This window comes from Sciurus carolinensis, chromosome 7 (assembly GCF_902686445.1).
Source record: "Sciurus carolinensis chromosome 7, mSciCar1.2, whole genome shotgun sequence".
In the NCBI taxonomy this organism is placed as follows: domain Eukaryota; kingdom Metazoa; phylum Chordata; class Mammalia; order Rodentia; family Sciuridae; genus Sciurus; species Sciurus carolinensis.
The window spans coordinates 126,706,112-126,717,891 of record NC_062219.1 but is presented as its reverse complement, the minus strand read 5'-3'; the positions used below and the strand labels follow the sequence as shown (position 1 = coordinate 126,717,891).

The following is an 11,780-nucleotide window of genomic DNA, read 5'->3' as shown; positions in this document are numbered from 1 at the left end:
TCTGAGGTGCAGTTGGAAAAATTTTATTTCATTCTGTAGCTTCTCTCTTCATGCTTTTGATTATTTCCTTTGCTGTGAAGAAGCTTTTTAGTTTGATACCATCCCATTCATTTATTCTTGATTTTGTTCTTGTGCTTTAAAAGTCTTGTTGAGGAAGATGGTCCCAAAGCCAACATGATGGAGAGTTGGTCCTACCCTTTCTTCTAATAGACACAGGGTCTCTATTTTAATGCCTTTGTCCATGATCCACTTCTAGTTAAGTTTGTGCAGGGTGAGAGAGAGTGGTTCAATTTCATTCTGCTACACATGGACTTCCAGTTTTCCCAGCATCATTTGTTGGTGAGGCTATCTTTTCTCCACTGTATGTTGATGCCAACTTCATATGAGATACCTGTGTTTACGTGGGTTTGTCTCTGTGTCTTTTACTCTCTTCCATTGGTCTTCATGTCTGTTTTTGTGCCAATACCATGCCATTTTATATATCTAGATGATGATATTTTAATTCAGTATGTGACCTCTGCTGATCCCAATATCAGCTCCACTTTAAGAGATACCACTGACCCCTATTTACTCTGATCACTTCTGTGCCAAGTCTCATACTATTCAACCTTGTAAGGACAAAGATTCATTGCAGTTGTTCCCTGCAGTTCTTCAAATTCAGGTATAAACATAATAAAGTTCCTGAATCATTCAAAAATTGATAGTTCAATTTAATAAACAGTATAATATTAAGGAGTGCTAAAAGGAGGGAGGAAGAAAGTTTGTGCAAATGGGGGAGAGGAAGGAAGAAAGAAAAAAAGAAGCTATAAATGGGTAAAGCATACCAAAGTAGAAAGAAGGAATAGATGAATTGATGTTATTTGAGGTAGTAGCAGATAGTACAAGAGGAGGAGTAGTGGGTAAGAGAAGCAGGTATAAACTAGAGGTAGAAAAACAAAGATAGGAAAACTGATTCCAGTGAATGCTTTAAAACAATAGATGAAAAACATTCAAATGGCGGAGGAGGTGTAGTTTTCTGTATTGGATTAACATTTACCAATCAAGCTAAGAAGTGGTTTATATTTTCAAAGTTGACATCAGAGTTGTTTATAGTCTTGGAGGATGCGGCGTTGCGAGTGGGCTGATTCTACTGTTGCAGAAGTTTGGGATACAGCTCTGATGTGCTTCCATGTTTGCTGTGGGTCACCATGTGCCTGTCCCCCTCTGCCAAATTCTTCTTGTGGTAGTGAAGTTTCTGGTAGCTGTCTGTGTGAGCCAGCACACTGGTTGTGGGTTTTCTGCAGGTGTTCTGTGGTGCAGCAGTTTTCTTCTTGGTGTCTCCACTCTCTGAGGTGAGGGTCTCTGGCAATCCACCTGGACTCCAGTTTCCACTGCTCCAGGTTATGAAAAGTGGACATTGATTCCCTTTGCTTAATAAGTCTGGTGCAAGGTTCTGCAAGTATCCAAACATTGCCCTGTCACTTATCAGTCACAGGTCAGGTTGTGATACACCTATGCTGGTATTCAACCCTTTTTGGCTTGTAGTCTTTGGCAATTTCCTGCTGGGTCTGTATGTCACTGGATATTCAGGCAGCTTCCTCTCTTATGGTACTGCCATCCTGCGGACGGACCCTAGGCTTCCATGGTGGCTTCCCCAGTGTTAGTGGTTGGGGCCTGGTCAAACAACTTTCCTTTGTTTGGGGTCAGAGCTACTTCATTGTGGTCTCTGACTCAGGTGAACCTGCACCGAGGTTTTCATCCCTGCCTGGGTTGTGGAGTCTGCACAGGGTTAGACCTACACTTCCATTGGCCCAGGTCCCCTCCAGCTCACTCTTCTTGTTAGCAGTGATGGGGGAAGGTTTCCAAGATTTGTGTTAGTAGTGGTCCTTCTAGAATTTCTTTCTGGGCCAGTTATTAAGAGGGTCCACTGAAGGGGGCTTACCTCTGGTTTAATTTGCAGCTGTCTGTGCTTTGGAAGTTGGTGTGCTAATTTAAGAGGGTAACTGGTGGACTGCAGTCTCCACAAGATGACTGTAGGCATCTCCCTGCTCAGTTTCCTTTCCATAATTTGGTTTTAAGTGGTTTGTGCTATTGTAAGGAACCTTCTGTGTTTTATATTTTATCTGTCTTTTCAGCAGTTTTTGATTGGGTGAGCTTAAGAGAATGTCCACAACCACCCGCCCTTTCTTTCTCTCTTTGATGCCCCTACCCCTCATACACAGGTTTGGTTTAGGGCACCGACTTTTATTTTCTGCTCTGGTAACCTATCTTCCAGTCTTTCGAGGTCTCAGACTATGTAATAACAAGTCATACAGCACATATTTTGTCACCCACTTCTCGATTCTGCTTTTGTTTGCTGCTTCCTTACTGTGGTTTAAGGAGATAGGGACTCACTGCTTATTTTGTTTTGCCATCTCCCCCATCTGCCCCAACAGCTATGGTTTCTAATACCATTCTACAGTTAAAACAACCAAGTATCCTTGGAAAAGTACCCAATGCTGAGCCTGGAAAAGGAATATACAAAATGAACCAGGAGAAGCAGTACCAAACGTACCAGAAATTAAGGAGATACCAAAAAATAACAAAGGATAATAGAAACATGAAGACATGTCCTAGGGACACAGCAGCCAACCTGAGATAGGTCCAGAGGACAAAGCTGGAACAATTTGAGCAACGAAATAACACACATTTAATTATAACCCAAATTATAAAATAAATATCCCTGAGTCCATACTTACATAAATAAATGATCAGCTTAATAAATAAATGAAGGGAAAAGGGAGAGATCTTCCTTACAGACAAACAAAGTTCCCCTTTCTGGGAGGTGAAAGTTATGCCTTAATGTAACCCAGGCTCAAGGTCTGTCTTTGGAGGAATAGATGTGGAAATATAAAATTGTAAACTTAAGTTTCATGTACTGGAAACACTACCTTCACTGAGTAATTAAGGTTGAGCACTATCAGTGATGTCACGGATACCATACAGCCACCACTGTGAAGGGATGGGAAGGGCACTTCCTCTCTGTGAACTCTGTGATCTTCTCCACAGCAACCCATAGTCCTCGTTCAATCATGAGAACTATCATACAAGTCATAACTGAGTTCATTCTATAAAACACCAGACAGGTATCCCTCAAACACAAGGTAACTGCGCCTAAAGAGACTATAAGACACGACATCTCAACACAATGTGGTGTCCTAGATTGGATCCTGGGATAAAAACAGGACATTAAACTGATGAACCCTAATGGTGTTAGCATCTTAGTTTTGAAAAACATACCTGGAAATGTTCCATTAAGGGAAGTTTAAAGTGGGTGAAGGGTACATAGAAATTCTCCATCTTGTCTTGGCAAAGTCTCTGTAAAGCTAAAGTTATTCCAAGATCAAAGTATAGGGGAAAAAACAAAAAAAACAAACTTCTGTTAGCTAACTATGTCTACCAATAATTTGGAAAGCCTTCAGTTAAATGTATGTGATAACTGCCCCTGCCATAAAGAGATATACACACAGTCACACATATAGTCAGAAACTCCAGAGGATGTGGCAGAATATAACTCTATCTCTGAGTGTCTTCCTGTTAGCTACAACACACATTAGAAATAAGCTCCGTGGCAAGGAAAGCGACCACTGTTAAACAGGTTGAATGTAAATTGAAGGACAATGGAGATATATGTTGGGATCCACTGATACTTCAGTCTTTCCATTGGGTTAAATATATCTAACCACATGCTAAGATCAATAATGTCACAATGAACTACACTGAATTTTATTCCTGAATTCATTACACCATTAAAATACAAATTTTCTACTCCACTTTTCAGATTTATAGTGGCAAAGTATAATATGACCATCTAAAATAATTACATAAAATGATAGCCAGGAGGACTGTGGAAAAAGTGATGAGGGTATTTTAAGTTTGATATTTTCAGTTAATATAAAACCAAAGGGTAGGACAAGAATCTGTGACATATTATTGATATGACCATTTTGGAGTATGATGATAGAGAAAAAATAAGGTAAGAAATTGCTGTCTTAATAACTAACAACTGAGTTCAGCTATGTTACAGGACACAAATATGCATTTGAACATGAAACTTGCCTGAATTCTAATAAGCATCATTAGCATGTTCTTTTTTTCCTCAGGTCTTTATATCCTTTATTATATTAATGACTATGAATAATTTAGTAGCAACTTTGTGTTAAATGCATACAGCCATGTCTAATATATGCAAAGTAGTTTGTTACAAAATAGAGCAATGTCAACCCTTTAGCATAAATATTTTTAAGGAAATGTATCTTAAATAATTCTTCTATGCCCATACAATCTTTCTTTCAAGAGAATACATGTGAAAGTAAAAAGGTACACACTATGTAAAAACTTAGTGTCAGTTATTTAAAATTTTAATCAGTTTTTCTGATGTTTCTATCAAATAGATATTATCCAGGAATTCCAAATCATGAATTTTAAGATATAATCCTTTTAATAATAAATGTGCATTTTAAGAATTTTCCTTATGAAAATGTAACACATGACCCAGAAAATGATTAACATTAGCACACGTATTAATTTACAAACAAAATATACGAAAAGTATATATTAACAAAACTAGTGGTGCACACAGACCTGCAGTCAAAATTATGTATTAGTACCTTATTACAGTGACTTCAGTGTACCTTTTTACCTAAGAATCATTTAGCAAAGAGAGATTTAATCGTTAGTCAGTACTGGCTCCTTCAAAACAAGTTGTTTTTATGAAATCTAGAGGGAGATCACTAAAGGATTTGCTTCACTTAAAAACTTGCAGTCTGGGCTGGGGTTGTGGCTCAGTGGTGGAGCGCTTGCCTGGCATGTGTGAGGCACTGCGTTCGAGTCTCAGCACCACATATGAACAAATAAATAAATAAATCACCCCAATTAGAATGGCAATTATCAAGAATACAAGCAACAACAGGTATTGGCGAGGATGTGGGGAGAAAGGTACACTCTTACATTGCTGGTGGGGCTGCAAATTAGTGCAGCCACTCTGGAAAGCAGTGTGGAGATTCCTTAGAAAACTTGGAATGGAAACACCATTTGACCCAGCTATCCCACTCCTTGGCCTATACCCAAAGGACTTAAAATCAGCATATTACAGAGATACAGCCACATCAATGTTCATAGCTGCTCAGTTCACAATAGCCAGATTGTGGAACCAACCTAGATGTCCTTCAATTGATGAATGGATAAAGAAAATGTGGTATATATATACAATGGAATATTACTCAGCCATAAAGAATGATAAAATTATGGCATTTGCAGGCAAATGGATGAAACTGGAGAATATCTTGCTAAGTGAGATAAGCCAATCTCAAAAAACCAAAGGAAGAATGATATCGCTAATAAGTGGATGATGACACATAATAGGGGGTGGGAAATGTTAGTGTTGGGGTTGGAGTTGGGTTTAGGGAGGGGGGCAGGAATGGAGGAAGGAAGGACTGTATAGATGGAGGGGAAGGGTGGGAGGGGAGGGGGGGAAGGGAAAAAATGGCAGAATGAATAAAACAACATTACCCTATGTAAATTTATGATTACACAAATGGTATGCCTTTACGCCATGTACAGACAGAGAAACAACCTCTTTCCCATTTGTTTACAATAAAAAAAAAAGGAAACAAAAAATAAATAAATAAATAAATAAATAAAAAATAAAGGTCCATCGACAACTAAGAAAATATTAAAAAAAAAAAAAAAAAACTTGCAGTCTGAGTTAATGCATCCCCCCAGAGTAGAAAGAAATGAAGACCTCTTGAAGTAGTGAACTCCAAGTTTACTCAGTGGGAGGAAGTTGGGATGAAAACAAGAGAAGAAATGTCAGAAGAAATGTTAAAGAAGTTCCATTGCCAAACATTTTAGTCTCCTGTACTTCCCATTTAGCCCTTCTCATCTCCTCACCGTCCTTATACCCACAACACTTTAGATACAAAGAACCTTAAATCTGAAACTTACGGGTATTTCTCAAAGGTAGTGTTATCCTCTTCTGGGGAAAGTGAATTACAAACCTAGATTTAACTGCTAGAGGAAAATGTAGGCCCAACGCTCCATCACGTCAGCACAGGAATCTACTTCCTTAACAAACCCCCCTAAAGCACAATAAATAAATTAAAAAAAAATAATAAGAGGGGTGGCATCAAATTTAAAAGCTTCTACACAGCAAAGGAAACAATTAAGAATGTGAAGAGAGAGGCTACAGAATGGGAAATGATCTTTATCATCTGTTCCACAGATAGGGCATTAATATCCAGAATATACAAAGAACTCAAAAACTTAACATGAAACAAGTAAATAACCCAATCAATAAATGGGCAAAAGAACTGATCAGAAACTTCTCAAAAGAATAAGTACAAATGGTCAACAAATGAATGAAAACGTGTTCAACATCTCAAGCAATGAGGGAAATGCAAATCAAAACTACATTGAAATTTCATCTTACTCCAGTTCAGAATGGCAATTATCAAGAACACACATAATAATAAGTGTTGAACAAGATATGGGGGAAAAGGTAAACTCACACATTGCTGGTGGGACCATCAATTAACGAGACCACTCTGGAAGATTCCTTAAAAAATTAGGAATGCAACCACCATGTGACCCAGCTATCCCACTCCTCAATATTTATCCAGAGGACTAAAAACCAGCATATTACAGTAACTCAGCCACATCAATGTTTAAGCAGCACAATTCAAAATAGCCAAAATGTAGAACAAATCTAGATGCTCTTCAACAGATGAGTGAATAAAGAAAATGAGGTGCGTATAAATAACGGAGTATGGTTCAGCCATAAAGAAGAATAAAACTGTGACATTTGCTGGTAAATGGATGGAACTGAAGACTGTCCTGCTAAGTGAAATAAGTCAGTCCCAAAAAGTCAAAGGTCAAAGGTTTTCTCTGATAGGCTGAAGCTAATCCAAAATAGGGGCAGGTACAAAAAGAGAGAGTAAAGGAAAAAAGAGAGAGGGAATTTCATCAAAATAGAGGAAAGATCAATAGCATAGATGAGGGTAACTGAGGAGGAAGAAGGAACAGGTAAAGGGAAGAACAGTGAAATTTTTTTTTTTTTTTTTTTGCCGGTGCTAGGGATTGAACCCAGGGTCTTACGCATGTGAGGCAAATATTCTACCAACCGAGCTATATCCCCAGCCCCCAGTGAAACAATTTTGACGAAACTTTCCAATGGACTTGTGTGGATGTGGCACAGTGGGTGGCAGCATTGGGTGTATTCACAGGACATAAACTAAAAAAAAGAAAAAAAAAAGTAAACTGCAAATGGATTGAAGAGAGAGCGCTGGAGTGGAGGGAAAGGAGCAGATTGGGTGGGGGTGGAATGCTGGGTACTGAATTGGAGTGGGTTGTGTTCCATGCTTTTGTGATTATGTCAGAGTGTATCCTGGTGTTGTAGAAATAGACAACTAAAAATAAAGTACCTAAACAAACTAAAAAGAAAGAAAAAGAAAGAAAGAAAGAAAGAAAGAAAGAAAGAAAGAAAGAAAGCTACTGCAGAAACTATTCATGTCCAACTTTTTATTTCCAATTTTTAATACTTGCTAAAATTTATACAAAAGCATTCTATGTTGAAGTCTTTTATCCTAAGATTAAATGCATGTAAATGATTGAATCCTTTAATGTTGACAAAACAAAAAATTTAAAAAAAAATTATTCATATTCATCCTTCAAAATTAAATCCCTTTTAAAATTTTATTTTTCTAAAATATAACTTATTTTTCCTTAGTACAAAAAATATGAAGATTATACATAATAACGGGGTAGTCTGTGATGTTTCATTATTTGTATTCATTGTATGATGTTTAAATCAGTTTAGAATGGGAAATGGAGAACGAAGTGAGTCCTTGACTTTGTTGTGTATCGTAGCACTTGCCTCCTCTTAAGATAAACCCAAGGGTAGGCTAGCCACTGTGGTCCCAGGATTCAGACTATTACCCCAAGGACACTATCCTCCAGACCAGCACATGCATACCCAAGCTCCAGACTCCAAATATATGTGTATATATCAGTATTATACACATATCAGTATATAAACACAGTATATATCAGATATATACTGATATTTGCTACAACTTGGCAAAAACTGAAGGACATTATGCTCTGTTATATAAGCCATGTAGAAAATGACAAATATTGCATGTTCACATTTATGTGTGAATCTAAAAATATTTAACTAAAAAAGCACAGATGACTAGATGCCAGTTGCTAGAGGGTCTGGAGATTCAGAAAAGTGGGAAATGGGTAATATTGATTCAAGGGTACAAAATTTCCTGCAGGAGACCTATTGATATGTATTATACAACATGTCACTAAAACTAATACTACTGTATTGTATACCTGAGAATTTCTGAGAGGGTAGATCTTAAATGTTCTCAACACACACAAAAAATGATAAGCATGTGAGGTATTGGATATGTTAATTGACTTGGATAAATAATTTCACAATATATGCATACATTAAAACATAATATTGTACATCAGAAATACATACAATTTTTCTGTTATAACTTTAAAAACTTGGAGGACAAAATTTAGATGGTAAAAGATGGGACTTCTATACAAATTTTTTTCCAAACCATAAACTTTTCACAGTGCAAGATGGTTCAAAGTAATAAGTGAAATTTTTTGTTTGTAAAAAGTTTACATTCATATGCTATTTCACTCTAGATAGTTCTCATTATTGCTAAAGATCCTTTTATATATACAATTCTGGGTTCTTCATTTCACGAGTAGTAGGTTAAGGATGAAGTAACATAACCTATGATATTGTTTATGTCAGGCTGGAGATAAAGCAAGAGTCATAGACACAGAAAAAAAAGGATAAAATGAATAGAATCAGTGCGATTGTAAGCCACAGAGGAAATTAAGGGGAAGTTCTGTGTGTAGTTTTATTCTATAATGTAGAAAATGGTGATTGAATTAGCCATCGTAAAGTCATTTCTCCATAGGAGTTATAAACTGATTTTTAATCAATATTAATAGTAAAACCTATAACTTTCTCAATTAGGATTGTGATGTGGAAACAAAATAACTATTGATGTGAGCTCTAGATTTTATAGGGCCATGTTTTCCACAAGTGAATCATGTTTAAGTAGATTATATTTAATTTATACCTGTTAGAAGGAACTCTGTGACTAAATAAAAGTATTCTCTCAGTAAGTCAGATGAAGTGAAAGGATAGCAGATGAATGAATGAACCAATAATCCACTGGTGAAGAGATAAACCACTACACTCTGAGCATCCAACTCTGCAGGCTACACTTGCCCCAGCAGTCTCCTAACTGCTCCTCTTACATCTTTATTTCTGAGGGTATAGATGACAGGGTTGAGGCAAGGTGTGACAACAGTATAAAAGAGGGCAATGAACTTCCCTTGATCTTGAGAATCTTCTGTTGGTGACTGGAGATAAATGCACATGGCTGGAATGTAGAAAAGGGAAACCACTGTGAGATGGGCTCCACATGTCCCAAAGACTTTCTGAATCCTATTAGCTGAACACATCTTCAGTGCAGTCCGAGCAATGGCACCATAAGATGCCAGAATGAGGATAAGAGGTACAAGAACAAAAATAGATGTCGTGACTATGAGGGTCAGCTCATTAGCATGAATATCAACACATGATAATTTCAAGAGTGCTGGAATTTCACAGAAGAAATGATCCACTTGGCGATTTCCACACAATGGTAACCAGAAGGCAAAGAAAGAATGAAGTGCTGAGTTAACAAAACCACTAACCACAGCTAACAATTGTCAGAATCGAGGGTGCATGAGGAGAGCGTAATGCAACGGTCTGCACACAGCTACATAACGGTCATAAGACATCACCACCAAAAGGATACACTCAGTGCTTGCCAGTGCCAAGAAAAAGTAGAGTTGAATCATGCAACCAACATAAGAAATGGTCTTCTCTGGGCCTCAAAGATTCACCAGCAACTGAGGGATGGAGCTGGTGGTGTAGGAGAGATCCAGAAAGGAGAGGTTTGAAAGAAAAAAATGCATGGGAGTGTGAAGATGGGAGTCCATGTGTGATAGGATGATGATGAAGAGGTTGCCTGTCAGTGTCATCAAGTAGAATAGCAAGATAACCACAAAGAGAGCTGCTTCCAAGTGAGGTCACTTAGAAAACCCCAGTAGAATGAAGTAGCTTTCTGAAGTACCATTGAATTTTCCCACCATTTTTGATTTTCTGTTATCTAGGGACAAAAATTATATGAACCTAAAAAGGTAAGGAAATGTTCCAAGAGACATAGGGATATGAGAAATATAAACTGAGGTTCTGACACATTTCAAAACAATTTGAGCATTAAGAAAATCTATTGCAGTAAATGACTAAAGAACAAAAGAAATATTGAACACACACGAATCTAAAAACTAAAGGAAAAAATAAATGCATGGTGAAGTTGATGTTAATCTATATAATAGACTCTTAGTTAATGAACAGAAGGATGATGGAGTTGGAAAACTATAAATGAATACAAAGCTAGTGGAAACAAATGTGATAAAGAACAGGCTATCACATGGTCTAAAATCTCTGTCAACCATTGCTTGTCTTTCTTTTTAATGGTTTTGAGAAGCAAACCCAGTTCCTCTGGCATGCTAGGCAATTTTTCTACCACTGAGCTACATTTCCAACCCTTGATCAATTACTTGTTAATTACAGAGTGAAAATAGTAAACTTTATAGTTGAGGAACCTGGTGGATACCCCCAAACCACATGACGAATGACATCACCAATGTGAAGATAAACCAATATTATATGGCCACTGATGTGATGCTCTCAAGAGGACATGATGTTGCTTCAGTGACAGTCATGCCAAAAAGTCTCATAACATAGAAACATGACATGAAGTCAAATTGAGAAAACACAGGTGCTTGTACTCTTTAGTGAAGTCAAGGACTGAGGAACTTGTCCAGGTTAAAGAATTCAATGAGGCCCAATATCTAAATGTGTGAAAGAAACAACTGTTAACAAAATTTAACTTCTTCAAGGTAATTGGAGAAATCTATATATAGAATATTGATTATATTAACATATTCCATCTTTATTGTATTTGCTGATTGCTGTTTGTATACAGACTATACAAAATATTGTCATTTTTTTCTTAGAAAATAAACAATAAAGAAAGTAAAGAACCAGTGGGAAAGAAACACAGCATCTCCAACTTACTCTCAAGTGTACCATAAAAGTGATGGATGGCAGAAAGAGAGAAGGAGAAAGAGAGAGAGGGAGAAGGAGGGGTAGATAGACAACTTTCAGAGCAAAACTTGTCAGGGAATAATATCTACTAATGTTCAATCTGGGTAAAGGGCATATGGCAGTTCTTTGTATCACTTGTAATTATTGCATAAGTTTGAAATTTTTTCATAATAATTTTATATTCCTATAGAAATTTGTCTTTTTGTAGAAAAAAATAACATTATAAATCTCATTTTTTTGTTGCTTTTTGGGTTTTTTTTTTTTTTTTTTTTCTAACAGGGATTGAACTCAGGGGCACTTAACCACTGAGCCACATCCCCAACCCTTTTGAGTAGTTTAAGGACTTGCTAAATTTCTGAAACTAGCTTTGAACTTGTGGTCCTCCTAACTCAGCCTCCCAAGCTGCTGGGCTCAATGTCAAATTTTCATTCATCCAAGAGTGAATAGTAATTGACAAAGATATGGTAATTGAAGAAATGCCTAACCTACCTAAGGTAAACAATTTCCACGAAAATGAAAACAAATCATCTTTGTTACCCAATGAGTGACTTCAGGTTGGTTTGTT

At 37.0% G+C, this 11,780-nt stretch overlaps 1 pseudogene; it reads right to left on the bottom strand.

Annotated features, from left to right (window-relative positions):
- Positions 1-9,273: 9,273 nt before the first annotated feature.
- LOC124989380 (olfactory receptor 2J3-like) lies at positions 9,274-10,194 on the bottom strand (annotated as a pseudogene).
- Positions 10,195-11,780: the final 1,586 nt, after the last annotated feature.